General features: G+C 37.8%; 1 long non-coding RNA gene across 2 annotated transcripts; it reads right to left on the reverse strand.

The window, feature by feature from the left end:
- Positions 1-909: 909 nt before the first annotated feature.
- On the reverse strand, positions 910-16075 carry LOC125692646 (uncharacterized). Of its 2 annotated transcripts, none has more exons than XR_007376799.1 (4): positions 16014-16075; positions 8164-8405; positions 6550-6630; positions 910-1449 (listed from the first exon to the last, which is right to left on the reverse strand). It is a non-coding gene; the product is annotated as an uncharacterized LOC125692646 (long non-coding RNA). The 2 variants fall into 2 exon arrangements; XR_007376795.1 differs by having other exon boundaries at positions 910-1454.
- Positions 16076-17246: the final 1171 nt, after the last annotated feature.

Raw genomic sequence — 17246 nt, forward strand, 5'->3', positions numbered from 1 at the left:
CCTAAAAGACGTCTACCTGACAGCAACTATAGGCTGTTAACGTCTTACACTCATTAGATGGAAAAGCTGTGCTTTCATAAGATTACATACAACATGAGAACAGAGATCATGGGTCTGTTTTTCCTGTTCTTTAGATATTCTGCTTCAGCTAAGCTTTTCGGGATGGAGAGTTTCACTCTAGCTGTTCTTGGATTACAACTCTCATGGAACAAGACTCTTCTTGCTTGTGTAGGGCATAATGTGAGAGGATTCTCTACCTCTGGCTAGAATCCTAGAGGTGCTGTAACAATGCTTCTACGACTCACATCCTCAAAAGATTGTTAGCTTGGGGGGACCAGGCAGGAAGCTGCCAAAACTGGTGCTTCAAGGCATATGGGAGATACTGATGTGGGAGAAGAAGAATGTGTATTGAATTGATAAGGTTTTCTAAGCAGATTTTCTTGCCTCTTGATTCAGAGTCTGGAAGAATGCCCATTCTGGAAAGTAAGGATAAAACTGAAGCTTTTCCAATTTTTTTTTTTTTAATAGCTGGCACATATAGAGCTTTTAACTTAATTAAATCAACCATTTAACCCTCTTCCTTAATTACGTGCTTTGAGAATTTAGAAGTAAAATTACCCTGAGTAGAATGTTAAAATGAACATAAATGACAAATACCACCCCAAACAGGAAACTGTGTGAAAACCCCAGTGTACACCTACTCTTTCACGTTTCAGAACAACATACTGAGACTGTGCGCTGTCTTCAGTAAAAACACCAAGGACATTTTGTTCCTTTGCCTGGGATTTGAGCACAACGATACTTTCTGAAGTGGAATTATTCATCTGGGATGTCTTTGCACATAAAAGCATGCATTCATTTGGGACACTGTAGTTAGAGTTGCAAAACAGTTTCCACTATAACCTCCTGCTTTCTTGTGCTCACAACTTTCTAAAGAAAGAAAAAATCTGTCTATTTTTTAATCCTTTCTGGACCAGAGTTTTTCTTAGCAAAGGTAACAATACTAGGCAATTTAGTTTTGCAAAAACAAACAAACAAAAAAAGTATTTTTTTCATGATGAAACAGTTTTAGTATCCTTGTTGCTCCTGTTGTCAATTTATTATTAAATCTATGCAATTAAAGTCACAGGTGTCAGAGAACACCATAATAATCACTTTATTCATGAACATTTTTTTCCCATTCTTCCAGTGAGTCCCATTTTGCTATTTATCCTCTCTCTATATGTATCCAGAATGTTGTATTTATTATATAGAGAATAAATGTCTTTACCTCTAAATATCAAGCTTAGAAGAATACTTTGAGCATATTGCACAGTCTTTCCAGAGCCAATTAGGGCAGTATAATTTCTTGTTTTTTTTCTTGTATTCATGTGACCCCATCATCCTCTGTGGTTGTGGTTGGTTGTCCTTCATTGGCAGCCAGACACCTACTCAGCCTCTGTTTCACTCCTTCACTGCCACAGGGAGAGAAAATAAAGTGAAAAATATTGTGGACTGAGAAAAAAAATGAAACTAAACTAAAAAACCAAACCAAAACAAAAACAGGTATATCAGTTACCAAAACAGATTGGACCTGGGGAAAATTAATATATTTTGTTGCCGGTTAAAACAGATTTGGTTAGTGAGAAACAAAGACAGAATAAAACAGTACCTTCCTCTTGTCCCCCCCCTTTTTTTTTTCCCAGGATCAACTTCACACCTTCATTCCTGACTCTCTCTAGAAGAACAGAAGAAAAATCTCTTCTTGTCTCACCTCTTCTTGTGTCTTGTAGATAATCCAAGAGATGAGAAGATCTTTATGTGTTACTATCTATCTAATATAATGTTTTCCAGTCTCACTTGGGTTTCTATTGGCTTACCAAATCAGAGATATGCTTTGCATTTTATTCTGTCAAATATATTCCTTGTAATAAATCTAGATTTTTTGTAAATTTAGAAGTAGGTGTTTTTTGTAATTTAAGGTACATAAAAAATAAATTGCTGGATTTTAACTGTAAACAAGGCTAAGACTGAACCTAAGTATCTTGTTGGATATAGATAGATAGAACAAAAATTCCATATTCTGCTGCTTGAGAAAATCTTTAAGAACAGCCATAGCAATATTTCCTAATCTCAAAACACTTTAAAACAAATGCATTTATCATTTTGTTTTCACATTGTTCACATAAAAGTGTATACATTTACTCTTATATAATAACAGTTATTTAATTCTTTACCTGATTTTTTTCATTTATTGATAGTTCTAATTAGAAGAGCATTTTTATTTCTTCAATTTCAGTCACAATCTTTTTTATTAACAGATATTAAGACAGATTTTAATTTCAGTGTCCTGGACATCTGCTTTTTATCACAATATGCTTTCAGGTATAAACATTTTTTAGAAATAAGTGTAACCCGTTAGATGGGTAAATAAACAGTTGTTGAGATAAGTAAATGATGGTTGAGACCTTTTTTCTACTTCAGTTAAATACTATGGCAGTAAACCTGGTGTAAAAAATCTAATAATTATTCCCTTTAATAAACTGAAACACCTGTTCTTATAATGAGAGGAAATCAAGCTATTTTTAGCAGTCATATTTATTTATTTTTTGCTACTAAACAGTGCCAATTGCTAGACTTCAAGATTCATAATCATATTGCATGCTTCCCTTTTTTAAGGGTCAGATTTCATAGAAACTCAGACTAGGAATGCATTTTTTTTTTTTGAAGCTTCAGATGTTCTTTCTGTAGATGTAGTAGTCACAGAAGAGGAACAAACCAAAACAAAAAATGAAAACCTGAAAACCCCCACCAAACCCAACTGAAATGAAACAGCCAGCTGAGCAAGCAAACAAGCATAAATAAAACAATCAAATGAAAAACAGGCAACAAAATCAGTGGTTTGGGAGGATATTAATTAAAGAGTTGAAGTGTTTTCATATGGGAACTCACAATGGTACCATGCCAAAATCCATCATCTTATTTACTCCGAGTTAAAGTGGCACCTTTATGATGGTAGTTAAAGTTATAATGTATAGCAGTTTGTGTGTCCTAGCTCACTGTATCTCAGTAAGCAATAGACTTTTAAAAATATGTCTTCTGAAGAGAATTTTTTTCTGCAGACCTTTTCTGTGACTGCAAACGAAGTGGATAGGTAATTAATAATATCTCAATTCTAGTCTGGAAGATCTTTCACTCTTTAAACTTTGTATTTGTGATAAACAATCTGTCAACACGAAGCAAGGAGCCTTCCCTCTTATAACCAACACTCTTTATTCACAGAGAATCGTTTTTGGAAGGGATTTTTTCTTCAGTAATTCTGCAATGGCAGTTAGAGGATAAAGGAATTTTAAAACCCTCCTCTTTCTCCAGCAGTGTATGGTAACCTATTCCCAAAGTATGTTTTGGGGACCCTGTCCCACCAAATCTGAAAATCTTCAGTAAAGCAAATTTCATTGTTTTTTAAGGTGATCTGCTGTAGCACTTAACCACTCTCATGCTGAAGAGGTTTTCTTTATAAACAGTACAAATTTCCATTGCTGCAACTGCAGTTGTTGCCTCCAGTTCTTTCATTATGCACCCACATGAAGAATCTGGCTACAGCTAGTCTGTAACTCTCCAATAGATAACCGAGAACTGAAGTTAGAAACCATCCCTGTCTTCTCTGGGCTAAAAAATGCAGTCTATTCAGCTTCCGCTTTGTATGCCACTCTGTCCCCTTTACTGTCTTCACTGTGCTCTTTTCAGTCTTGTCAGCATCTCTCTTCAATTGATAAGATGCTCTAAAAAAAGTATCAAGTACAAGACCATACACAGCTGGAATGACAAGGCCACAAATATTGGAAAGGAATTGAAATTCTTCATGAAAAGAATACGTCATCCCTCCTATAGCAAAAACATGCGGTCTTTGCTTACCATTTTTTCTTAATGCACTATTTTCTCAGATGTGAGCAATTCTGAATGAAGGTATTTATTATATAAAATTAGTTTTTACATTTTAAATGAAAAGATAGAAGTGTTTACTTCGTATCCTGCACTTTCTTCCCTTTCAGTTTTGTACATCTGACATTCACAAAGTACAAATATTAGAATTTCACTGGCAATCTCTTGATAGAAAAGAAGATCATGAAGATTGAATATATCTTTCAATATCTGGGAAAGAGCAAGTTTCATCATGGTGCAGCAGTAGGTATTTTTCTTGTTTGAGGATTAGTGTTCATAACATCTGTATTCAGTGTACTTCACAGATACACAGAATTATTGGGTTGGAAGGGACTTCTGGAGATCATGGAGTCCAACCCTCTGCAAAAGAAGATTCCCAACAGAATATTGCACAGGAAGGCATCCAGATGAGCTATGAATATCTCTTGAGAAGGAAACTCCTCAAACTCTATGGGCAGTTTGTTCCAGTGCTCTGTCACTCACAGCAAAGTTCTTCCCTGTGCTTGTATGAAATTTCTGTGTTCCAGTTTCTGCCCTTGTTTTATTGCCCCTGTTGACTTAACTTCCACACTTTAGATATTCATAAAAAGTTATGATATCCTTCTAACTCTTCTCCATAATGAGAAGTCCCAGGTTTCATAGCCTTTTCTCATAGAGGAGATGCTCTAGGACCTTGATCATCATTATGGCTCTTTGCTGGACTTTTTTGAACTGTCTTTTTTGAACTGAGGAGCCCAGAACTTGACATGATACTCCAGATGTGACCTAACCAAGGCAGAGGATCACTCCCTTGACCTGCTGGCCACACTCTTCTATGAGGATCTGTTCTGATGCACCCCAGGGTACCATAAGCCTTCTTGGTCACAAGGGCACACTGCTGGCTCATGGCCAACCTGTTGTCCAGTAGGACACCCAGGTCCTTCTGCTCACAGATCATTTCCAGCAGGTCATCCCCTAACCTTTACTGATGTGTGTAGTTATTCTCCCCAGGTGCAAGACCCTGCACTTGTCCTCATTGAATCTCCTACTTGGATGATTTGGACAAATAACCTTATACCTATAACCATGATTAGAACTTACAGTGTATTCTTGCCTCCACAAATGTTCAATTAATGCTCTCCGCTCTTATTTAGTATAGAGAAGGGTGTTGTTTCTTCAACTCATGCAGACTATCATCATTTCACATATCTTTTTTTTTCTGAGGGCTTGGAGAACATTCAAGAGATTTGTGGTTTTGCGCTGAGCTTATTTCTCTCTCTGCTACACTTCGTCAAATTAAAAAAATCTTAACAGCAACAGATGAGAAATTTACAGGAGATAAGTGTACTTGAATAGTGACAGTAATGATGCATTTCTACAGTGGTATATTCAGGCCTGTACTTTATAAGCATGCCTTTCTCAAACTTCAGCTGCCCATAGAGTGGCAGTGTTTAAATCCAGAGGGTGGCAATGTAAGAACACAATCAGACGGCCAGTTAGAGGAGCTTCCCCAACACAGCCACAGCCATTTCTTTATTTACTACCATCAGACTCAGGTTTCTGTGAACACCATTCAAAACAAGACAGGGTGGTCCTGAAAAAACACGTGGGACTGTCTCATACACACAAAACGCTCCAGAGACGAATACATTCTGCTTATTTGCTGTTCAGTTGTGCTTATCCCAGGCTGCACTTCTTCCAGGTCTGCCAGAGGAAATAGAGCAGGCAGCCTCATGATGTGTGCTGGGAGCCGCTCCTCTGACGTGCTCCTCCAGAGCTTCTGTATGCCACACAGCCTGCTGGGTCTGCACTTCTAGGAACTTGAAGCATCTATACCAAATTGCAGGATTTGAAAGGTAGCTGTCTGTTACAATATGACAGACGCTGTCCAAGAGTGCTAGTGATTCCTTAATTCCACTTTCTTTGCTTCTGTCCTAAATCCTTTCTCTCTGTACTTTCACAGAATCACTGGGTGGCTGAAATTGACAAGGCCCGCTGCATCCATTTGTCTAACCTCTGCTCATACAAGGACACCCAGAGCAAGGTGCTTAGGCCCATGTCCAGGCAGCTTATGAAGGTTTCCTAGGAGAGAAATTCCTTGGAATATCTAGGATGATAATTACTTTCTGTAGTTCATGCATACAGGAATACAAGATGCTTATAGTGTATGGGTAGGGCAATAAAAACTGCCAATTTTTTCCCCATAAATAATTATGTTTGCCTTAAAAATAAAAAACCCTTTCCTTGTCCTGATTCCTGTTGATAGGGACTTGTACCACTAGATGGTGCAGAGGCACTCGGGTGGCTGAGAGGAGCATATTCAGGGAGTATTCTCAGCGCAGGAATAGATTTTCTGTCAGATTTGTGTGCCCTGGCACAGGGAGGAGGGAGGCTGCTCTTTCACAGACTGAAACAGGAGAAATGTTCTCTTGTGTGTATCTGTAATTTTATAAGAATGCATGCTTCCTACACTGGAGCACTGAGATTGTTAACTTTCTTCCACTAGGATTGAGATTAAGGCTACAGTTGAATGCCTGCTGAGATGAGTCACCATTCATTTTAATATCTCTTTTAGTGACTAAGAATAAAGTTTTTGCCAAAGTGCTATGGAAGCTTCTTTGGAACAAGAGCTGACCAATGTGCACTTACAGAAGAGCTGAGATTGCAGCAGGAATGAGTCTGGTCCCATTCTGAACGTAGTTCTTTAGCATTTATGTCTGATCTACGTATCTTAGAGAAACAAAATAAGAACATAATGTGAATTTGTCACAAAATAACTCAATAAATTCATATATTAAAATGCATTTCTTCTCTAATCATTTCATTGCCGTCATTCCATGTGCCACATCTAATTTATAACATGAAGTCTCTTGGAGCAGTGACTCATCTTTTTCTTATAAAGAATCATGCATGCAAAACTGTATTAATATAGTAATAATAAAGTGATCTGCTTTCTGGCTGGGGCAGAAATAACTGATTCAGTTGCAGATGCTAGTAAAGATGTAGTAGTATTGTGCATGTCTACCTTGTATCAGGCAGTTTAAAGGCCAAAGGACGAAAGCTCATTTTTAAATTGAAACCAGGGGACAGGGCCCCAAAGAAGATGCATCACCAATGTAAACAATTTGCATTACATCCTGCTAGGAATCAAAATGCCTCTGGGAAGTGACCATGATCCAATCCACTGCATACCTGAAGAGATAACGCAATGACACTATATTCACTGAAAAGGGAGAAAACTAGGGAACAGAGAATGTTATTTTCCAAATAGATCAATTTCACCCCAAATATGAAAATAAAATTATTTCTTGCCTTCAGAATGATCATTCCACAAGAAGAGTTTCTCTAGAAAAAGTGTAACGAGTTCTTAGTTTGTGTTCCTAGTTCTTCTGCTGATTACCTGTGAGTTGATGTTACGAATTTATTGGCAAGTGTGTGGGGAAGACACAGAGTTTTGTTATCCTCAACAATAAAACAGCATCTAAATACTGAACTGTGAGCTGCTTGAACCACAGTTTCTACCCGCTACTGTGTATATAAAGCCACAATACGTTATCAGCATAATAATTCAGTTCTTAATGTTTGAAAGAATAAATAATAAAATTTAAATTTTAAATAGTCAACATGAACAGATTCCAGGTCAACATTCTCATTCTCAAACAATATAATCCTTAGCAGATGCCCATAATTAAGGATACACATGTAAAAATGCTGTAAAGAAAATGCATGGAGTTTGGTTATATTCACTCGCAGACGTACCTTATTAATGTAATGATATGCTTTAGTTTAGGGTGGCAATCTTTACTATTTCTCAGTTAATATCAGATATTTATAGCTTAAGCAGAATAGAAAATGATATGAGAGTGGACAAGCTGTTTATGTGAGCTAAAGAAATAATTGTCAGATTATTCATGGCACTGTAAAGAGTAGGAATGATAAGCAGCCCAGCTATTGTAATGTGATTAGCTAATGTTAGTTAAGCACTGGGAAGACAGAAAGAACTCTACAAAGGTTAAGCATTATTATTATCACTGTTAGTTCAGAGTGATGGAAGGCACAGTGAAACCTCTTACCATGTGCTGTGCAAAGACTCCTGAAAAACTAATTTAAAGCCAAGAGGTTTACAAATATAATAAAGAGCATTACCAGCTGGTAAACTTATTCTGTTTGTTCCTTGCTGAGATTTGGGTAGCTGGTCATTTGAAAAGAGATTTGATAAATAGTGGCAGAAGTATTGGATGTATCACAGTAGGAGGCACTGACCTAGATCCAGCTGCATGGGTCTTCCGTCCTGAGGATGCTCTGGTCTTGCACAAGGAGCAGTGGCTCAGAAGCTGCAGGTTGCCACTCACATCTCTCTGTAGACCTGGCGAGCCTTTGAACCTGATCTGTGTGGGCATCATCCTTCTGGAAACATTAACCGTCCTTGTCTGCAGTCTTGCATCTCTGGGCTTCTTAGTATTTATGCTGTGGATCATTGCCCTTGGCAAAATTTCTCATATGTACTGTATAAAACAAAAGGTACTTCTCTAGGATGCTTTGTTTCACCAATGTATTGGTATATGGAACTAGATGAAAATAAGCTTTTTTATTCTAAAGGAGACTGTGATGTTTAAAAACATTAATGTTTGAGTCTCCACAAGGAAGTGGTTATAGCTTCTTGCTAAACTTAACAACAGCAACAAGAAATAATAATCATGTCATTGTATTGTAGGCTCATTGGTGTTTTCTTCTTGTTCATCTTTTTTTTTTTTTTTTTTTTTTGAGATCAGCACATTTCTTTGAAATATGTAGATGTTAGAAAAATGCATATTTTTAAATAAAAATTTATTCAGTCAAGTACTTCATCCAGCTCTTATGTACTAAGTGTCTCTTCTACAAACAGTCTTCAAGAAAAAAACATGGTAAGGAATCAAATCAAATCACATGAATTGAATCACAATTGAGAATAAGATCTGATGTGAAATCAGAGGTTGAAATTCAGAGGACAGTGCTGCACTACCAGGACCTTGGTTTCTTTTCAGATGGTAAACTTTTATATTTTAAGATTTCAGTAAAAGAAAGGAAACAATTCTAATTTTGAAACATGATGTGAAATCTGTTCAAATTGAGGAGGAGAATACTTTAAAAGAACACAAGACGCCTTCTTCAAAGGCATAGGATTCGATCTTCACCTCTCAGGCTTATTGTCAGTATCTGTGCTAGGCTGGGCATTGGTTACGCATTGCAGATTCAATAATCAGACAAATTCTTCATCCTGAAGCTTTATGAATCTGACATTCAGGGTAGGAAAAGTAAAGAGATGAAGTGATAGAGGCAAAAGCAGTGAAAAAAAAAAAGGAGCACCGGAAAGCTGATTTACCATGTGACATCTAGAGCCCATTCAAGTCATGATGAGTCTTACCACTGACTTCAGGCATTTCAGTTCATTGAGAGCTGACATTCAGAATAACAATATTATAATGACTCTTAAAAGAGCTCTGAGAGAAAATCTGAAGTGATTCAGAGGATGATTCATTTATATTGATAGCAAAATACCAGCAGTAACTAAACATGACAGATGCAGTGTGTGCAGAGACAGTCAAGCCAATTCTAAATAGGAGTTTTGAGCATGTATTTGTGATTTAGTCATCTGGATAACACACTGTGGGTTGTGAGGAACCAACATTAACTTAAAAGCATCTTGTTACTGTTAGTATGGGTATTCAAAAAGGTAGAAAACATTTATTCCCTTAAAAATGAATATTATCAGTTTTGGGGTGTGATTCAGACTAATAATTTAAAACATGATCTCTGACATTATTTTCTGGCTAATTTATATTAAAGGAATTGAATTTAATTCAACACATGCTTCCTGTTTTACAGAATTTGGCACTCATACTTCTGTTGAGTCATCGTCTGTAATGACAAAATTGAGTTGCGAGAGCAGCATAGGTCAAGTAGCTGCATTGCATATCTTCACCATTTGCACTTCTGTTGGTGAAAGACCTTGTAGATCTTTTTGGCACCTTTTGATGCAATGTACTATGGGATGTGGAAGCTGTACAATACTCAAAAGGAGTTCATACTACAGATACAGCAGGTGGAGATTTCAATTTGTCCAGGTAGCACTAATAAGGAGTTTAGAACATCATAAAGAAATTATAGATAATGGTAAATCTCCTTTCCACTGTAGCATTCTGACTACTCCCTTATCTCTGCCATTTACTCTTCTTCCTGGAGCTTCCTGGTCTCCATTATCTGGTGGTGCCTGTGACAATGTTGATGCCACTATCATGGATTTCAAAAAGCTATCCAGTAAAATAACATCCTCTTGCCAAAGAAATACGTCAGGATTTTTAAGAGAACATGAATGTTGACAGTCTGGACAAAAAATACTCTTATTTGGAAGGAACTGGGGCAAAGTGAGGTATTAAAACACATTCCTCAACCTGTTAATATCACAGACTGGCCAATCAGTGACTGTACGCTGGCTTTGCTTTTCAGCATCAGCCTATACTGGTATGAAAAGTTTTTGGATCTTTTCTTTCACTGAAAAATTTGCAAGGCTTCCCTCATAGAGAACAGAAGAGGAATCAAGCACTTTTTTTCTGATTTACTTAGCATTCTTAATATTACCATTACCATTACTCTTACCACTACCATACTGCCACTTAAAATTATGCAGAGACCAGTCTGTTTTTGAAAGAAATTTTCTACTCGACATCTCCTGCATCATTGCTATTGTATGTCAACCAAACACACCTCCTCATTGGAACACAAAAAGGAGCCTGGGAAAAGACTAAGGATCCAAAGAAGATCTGTGGAGGCAAAGATATTGTCTACTAGTAAAATAGTAATTTCTAGTATTGTTCATAGGCTCTTCATACAGGATGGCTCACAGATATAACAATAAAAGTAATAAGGTGATCCAATCCAAACTGACTCCTTGGGATGGCCTTATGCTAGGGGAGCCTCCAGTTCAGCACATCCTAGCAGCTTACAATGGCAAAAGAGTGAGATTGAAGTGTGAGAACATGAGCAGCCCTGCAGAGGACTTGGGGGTACTGGTAGACGAGAAGTTGGACATGAACCAGCAGTGTGCGCTTGCAGCCCAGAAGGCCAGCTGTGTTCTGGGCTACATTAAAAAAGGAGTGGGCAGCAGGGAGAGGGAGGTGTCCTCCTCTACTTGGCTCTTGTGAGGCACTATCTGCAGTACTGTGTCCAGGTCTGGGGCCCCCAGTACAGGAAGGATGGAGCTCTTGGAGCAGGTCCATAGGAGGGCTACTAAGGTGATCAGAGGGCTGGAGAACCTTTCCTATGAGGAAAGGTTGAGGGAACTGGACTTGTTTAGCTTGGAGGAGAGAAGGCTCTTGGGAGACCTCATTGTGGCCTTCCAGTACTTGAAGAGAGCATATAAACAGGAGGGGGAACAAAACTATCCATCCTGTTTACATGAGTAAATAGTGATAGGACAAGGGGGAATGGTTTCGAACTGAGACAGGGGAAGTTAGGTTAGATATTAGGAGGAAGTTTTTCACACAGAGGGTGGTGGCACATTGGAAGAAGTTGCCCGGAGGTTGTGGATGCCCCATCCCTGGAGGCATTCAAGGCCAGGCTGGATGTGGCTCTGGGCAGGTTGGCGACCCTGCACATGGCAGGGGGTTTGAAACTAGATGATCACTGTGGTCCTTTTCAACCCAGGCCATCCTATGATGATTCTATGACCTGACACTGTTTCTTGTGGAGATACAACCAAAGAGCTCAGAAAGCTATGCAGGTTATTTCTGCTGATAATTCCTTAGTTACATACATAGGGATCAGTGTAGCTGTGAGTCTGGGACCAATCAATTCTTCTGGTTTTCTTCGTTATTCTCTAAGATTGTGCTAAATTCCCCTTCCCCATAAAACTGATTTCCCAAATCCTTTTATTTCCTATGGGTATTTCCTTCTCTCTTTTATGCTGTACCTTCAATAAGAACCTCTCTGCTACAAAAGAAAGCTTCTTTGTTCTTTAGTTTGGGGATTTTCCATATTTTTCCTGTGTAGTTTCCCAGAGAGAAGTTTAAACAGCACATATTCTCTTTAGTTCATCCTCTTGATAGTGATATTTTTGTTTGTGCTGTAACTTTTTCCAAAAGGGTGGGGAGGTATGTTGGAAAACTAGTCTTCTGATGGCTAGCTATGCACTAAAGCATTTATTGACAGCAATAACAGCAAGAAGGATTAAATTACTTAAATTACCTCACAGACAAATTCCCCAAAAAATCAGATTACACTCACATGGCCTAATCCTAGCATATAGAGCAGAGCTTCATTCTGTATTCCTTAAAACTATCTTTCATGGTTTAACTTGACAGTCAAAGCTTTGTTATAATTATGGTTTTATCTTTTATGATTTTAGCAATCTTGTTTTAAATAATCATGTTCAGGTAACATTTCATCTAGCAAATGTTGTCACTAACACAAAGAACTCTAGTTGAATTTCTTTTATGAATTAAAAGAAAGTTTCTTCATGCTCCAAACATTCCTCTTCTTTGATATGAAACAGGAAATTTCTTGTGTAAGTTATTTCCCACAAATGAAGGTCTTAATGCTGATAAATGATTCTGATGGATAATCAGGTAAATAAACAGTTTAATTTAGTGCAGACATGGTCCTATATCATTTGAATAATAGTGTTAATGAACAAAGACATGCAGTTTTCTCAAAACAAAGTGATGAAAAACTCAAGTATCACTCTAAACTACCACAGTTTACATAATAGTGTTAAATCACAGTCTTCATCTTCTGTGAAAAAATATAAGTGGTTCAGGTATAGAGATACAAGCAGGAATACAAAATTTGGATACTTGGATGGAATTACAATGAATGGGGATGCATCCATTATGTCTATTTTCATTCTGAAAACATTTAAATACATCACAAATTTTATGAGAAATGATGTCCCCTTAAAAAGCCCAGGTTTCTTTATGGCCTCATGACTATAGTGACATGGAGAGCAGGAAAGAAGCTTATTTGTTCAAATCCAAGTTCATGAAACAAACTGAAAAATCCATGTAAAAAAAAAAAGAATTGTTTACATAAATATCAAATGCACTCAGCATTGCTTTTCAGCTCTGTGCATTTCCTTTCAAGCAAGAATGCTTTCTGCAACTGCGGAACACACCTCTGATTCTCTGTGATGTTCTCTGAGCTACAACCATGGCTGTGCAATATTAGAAGTGTATTAGAAGTATGGTGTGCTACCAGGGTGGGGCATGTGGACACTGAAGCAGAAGTGTGCATGAAACTTCTTATACTGCTAGTTTAACTCATAACGTTGAGTAAGTTTTCTTTAACCATAGCAATTTGTTTAAGGCCATGTTGTGGCCTTTTTGTTTGATTATTTGGTTGATTTTTGTTTGTACATTTTTGTGGATGGTGGTGCATTTTTTCTTTGAATGCTTAATTTCACCTATTTATCCAAATATCTTAAAAAACTCAGATGGCCACATCCTTAGCATGTGATCGGTGGATCTGTGCCCATGCAAGCTATCAAGGAATACAGTTCAACTGTAAATCAGGTTGAAATCACAGAGCAGAGTGTGATGTGTATTTTCAGCCCAGACATTTAAGGGATAGGTAAAATAATAATATGTTACAAGGATTTTATAAATTTAAATATTAAATCAATAGAAGACTGGAAGAAAGGCACAAATATAATGGTTAACGTAAAAAAAAAAATTTAAAAATTAATATGTTCTTATGCATTTCTGCATTTCTAATTCCAAAATGCAAAGAATGCATATTTAAGACTTCCTATGAGCACTAATAACACTAGAATTTAGTCTGAGACAACACAGAAAAAATGTTGCAGAAGTGACAGTTATTGAGATGCTTCACAGATTGGAGGCATCTTCGGATTATTTTCTCCAGCACTTCTGAGAAATAAAACAGAAACCAAAATGTGGTGACAAATAACAAATAACAGGAAGACGACCTTCTTGTGTTTGCAGATCTTCTCTGCCATACATCATCTCCAGGTTTGACTTTACCTCATAAAATAGGAAAAATAAATAGCATACAACTTTAGGACAAAATTACACCACCAAATAGCCACAGGCCTGCATGGGTTTACAGCCACCCCTGAGAACCTGAGCTGTCTGCCTCCTACAGCCTCTTCTTGTGCTCAGATCTTCAGTATCTATTTATCTATCTATGACTTGACGTGGGGAAGAGGACCTTCTCTGCCACCTCACATCCTCACACTGTGCAGGGCAGTCCCACAGTGGGTAGGGGATGCTGCTCTGACATGACTTTGGCCCAAAGGAACAGGAATTGTTCCTCCTCTCATCCCATGCACTGTAGTCCAGGGCGGTGGCCCTGCTGTTATACTGAGTAGCACTCAGGCGGAAGGTTGAGCATAGTGCTTATTCTATAGAAGATAGAAGCAGTCTTTAAAAAAGACTGTTGTTTCCTGTGGAGGCTGAAACACCCTCTGATGTTCCAAAGGACCAGGTCTAATCCTGTTTGTAACAGAGCTTTTAACGAAAACAAGGCTTATCAAGCTAAGCAAAGCTTTAGTGTCACAAATTCAAACACAGGAATTCAAGCAGCAAATCCCTGTGCTTTGCATTGAAACAGCTGGAAGTACAGATAGGTTCCTATCTGCAGCAGATATAACTCTGTGTTGATTATGACTTCATATTATTCTCCTTATGAACATCGTGTCAGTTTTAGCAAGGAGTTTTCATAACCTGCATATCAGTTAGCTTTGTAAATGCTACCTAATTTACACTGGGGAGCTGACCTGAACCTACAAGCTATGAGTAGCAGCATAGTCAGGGTTGGTCAGGGTTGTGGCTCTGTGTACCTGTGTGTGGTTTGACTGACTCAGGGCAGTCTGTTTTAAGATATAGTCACCTTGTTGAGAAAAATAAACAAATCTCTAAAAGCTGCTGGAGAAAAAAAAAAAAAAAAAAAAAAAAAAGAGAAAAAAAATTAAAAACGCTGTTTCTGTTATCGATTGTCCCTTAAACTGTGGGTGGCAGTAGTGTCCAGGGAGAGGGAATTCATGGTAGCCTCCTCCACAGCCCTGACATCCAGTGAATGTTTCTGGAGGAGGCAGCACTAATTGCTGCCCCAAGACTGGAAGGCTGAGCTCACAATGGGCAAACACATTAGTTTGTAAATGAGGGATTAAGTCAGGAACCCATGCTAATAACCCAGTTCAGCAACTCTACAATCACTACAGTATGATGGTGAGTAATTTGTGATGTTTGCAAGCGTTAGCTCAGTTGCCCTCTAATTGACTAAGTTTCCTTTTCTGGATAGCTGCTACAGTACTTGGAATTGTTCTCTAAGAGGATCTTTGAATAATGCTCCATGTGTCATGGTACATGTGGCATTCCTGACTTCCACTTCTAGCTTTCCTCATTTAGATGATTTATGGGTTTGTGTATATCATTCTCAGGCATAAGTGGGCGCCTGTTCTTTTGCTGATTCATACTCCCTCCACTGTAAGTAAAGCTATGCCCTCAGACAACCTTCATTATCCACAGGCTTTTCCTGCCTTGAATCTGAATTCACAGGGAAAAGCATAGCTCCTCAGAAATTTCCAGCACTAGGCAATTATTTTACATTTTGTCTGCCCGAAATGTATGTTGAATATTTTCTGAACAAACAGGTGTTACAATGTGTGACTTCTGTGTCACAATCAGCATTCCCACTGTCCTGCTGGTAAATAATTGCATGACAACTGGGGGAAAGTTGAAAATCGTTGGAAGATGCCTCTGATTTGCCCACAAAAAGATTACAAGGTCACCTTTAAAATTTCAAATTCGTGTTAACTATGCTTTCACATGCTGATTTCTAATAATGATTAAAATACAATGACATTTTTTGCAAGGGCATTACAAAAGTGCAAGGCAGTGTATGAAACAAGTATTTCAGTGAACACCAAATTCCTGCTCTTGTAATGAACAAAGCATTCAGTGAATAATCCATAAAATATGCTACATTTTCCACATATGAAATGCAAATGCATTTTTTAGAAGCAATTGAGGTTTCCAAGGCCAGTGAGGGAATTCCCCTCATCAGCTTTGGAAATCTGAACCAACGTGTCAGAATCAGGTAGTCTAAAGCAGTCATACCTTGCAACGTTTCTCGTTTCCCCAGACTTACAGAGGAGCTGACTGTAACAAAGGAGTACAAGATGTTTTACTTGTGTTTTTTTTTTCCAGTGAATCAACCCCTCTCCTTTGTTCAAACTTTGACCTTTTGCTTCTAAGACTTGTTGAAATCACCAGACCTCATAACCTTCTCAGACCACTGGAATGAATAACAGTATAAAATCAGCTTAATGAACTTGAATAACACTTCTGGTTTGCAAAAGAACTATTACCTAAAAATGAGCAACCTAGAGTGATCTGCAAACTGAATTGTGAAAGTTTCTTTCCTTCTGTGCTGAAGGTGGTTAAAGTGATCAGAACAGGGAAGAGGAACAAACTAAACTGGATTAACTACTCCTCATGCGTGGAGGCCTTGGATTTTTTAGAAGTTTGCTGTATGGGTCATACTCTTCTCACACAGTGCTCAAAGTAAAATGTCCACTGACAGCAGTAGGAACAGTATGAAACTCTACCCTAGAATTTGCTGATATGATCTGCATGTGAAGAATAGAACAAGGACCCAGCTCCCATGCCAGGTAATTCGCAGCCTAGATGCAGCAAGCAGAGCAACCAGATTTGCAAAGGAGAATGATGAGAGGCAGTAGAAAGCTGTAGTTATAATACAACACAGATTCTTACTTGTGGCACATTTACATCTAGTGAGATTTTCAAGTGTTTTGATTTTAGTTTCATTTTACTTGTCTTGATGAATGCAACGTATGTCACTGTTTTGAGAAGAAATATAGTTTATATAATGTGAAATTATTTCAAATAATAAATGAATTGTAGACCTAGTACTGCATTAATACTAGATCTCAAATCCCACGTTTCTACTGTAAGCTTGTTCTACAGAAGAGCAGCTTTGAACTCTGGATTGTACCTACATTCCAGAATTCAGAAGTCCAGACTACAGAGGTGAATAATATATCTATTATCAGACAGAAACAATGTAAAGGAAAGCTAATAATAGATTTTAATCCATCAAAGAATAGACACACAAAAATTATTAGATACCTTCCTATTTACACTGAATAGTGGAATTTTAAGGGATTTGTTTGGAAATGTCCATTATAAGAAGATATATAGTTAGTATCCTGCTATTTAAGGGCCGGTCAATGAGCACAAGACACCTTTTGAAATCAAAGATACACAATATTTCTCTTCAGGACATCCTATCCTATCCTATCCTATCCTATCCTATCCTATCCTATCCTA

This window comes from Lagopus muta, chromosome 1 (genome assembly GCF_023343835.1).
Source record: "Lagopus muta isolate bLagMut1 chromosome 1, bLagMut1 primary, whole genome shotgun sequence".
Classification (NCBI taxonomy): domain Eukaryota; kingdom Metazoa; phylum Chordata; class Aves; order Galliformes; family Phasianidae; genus Lagopus; species Lagopus muta.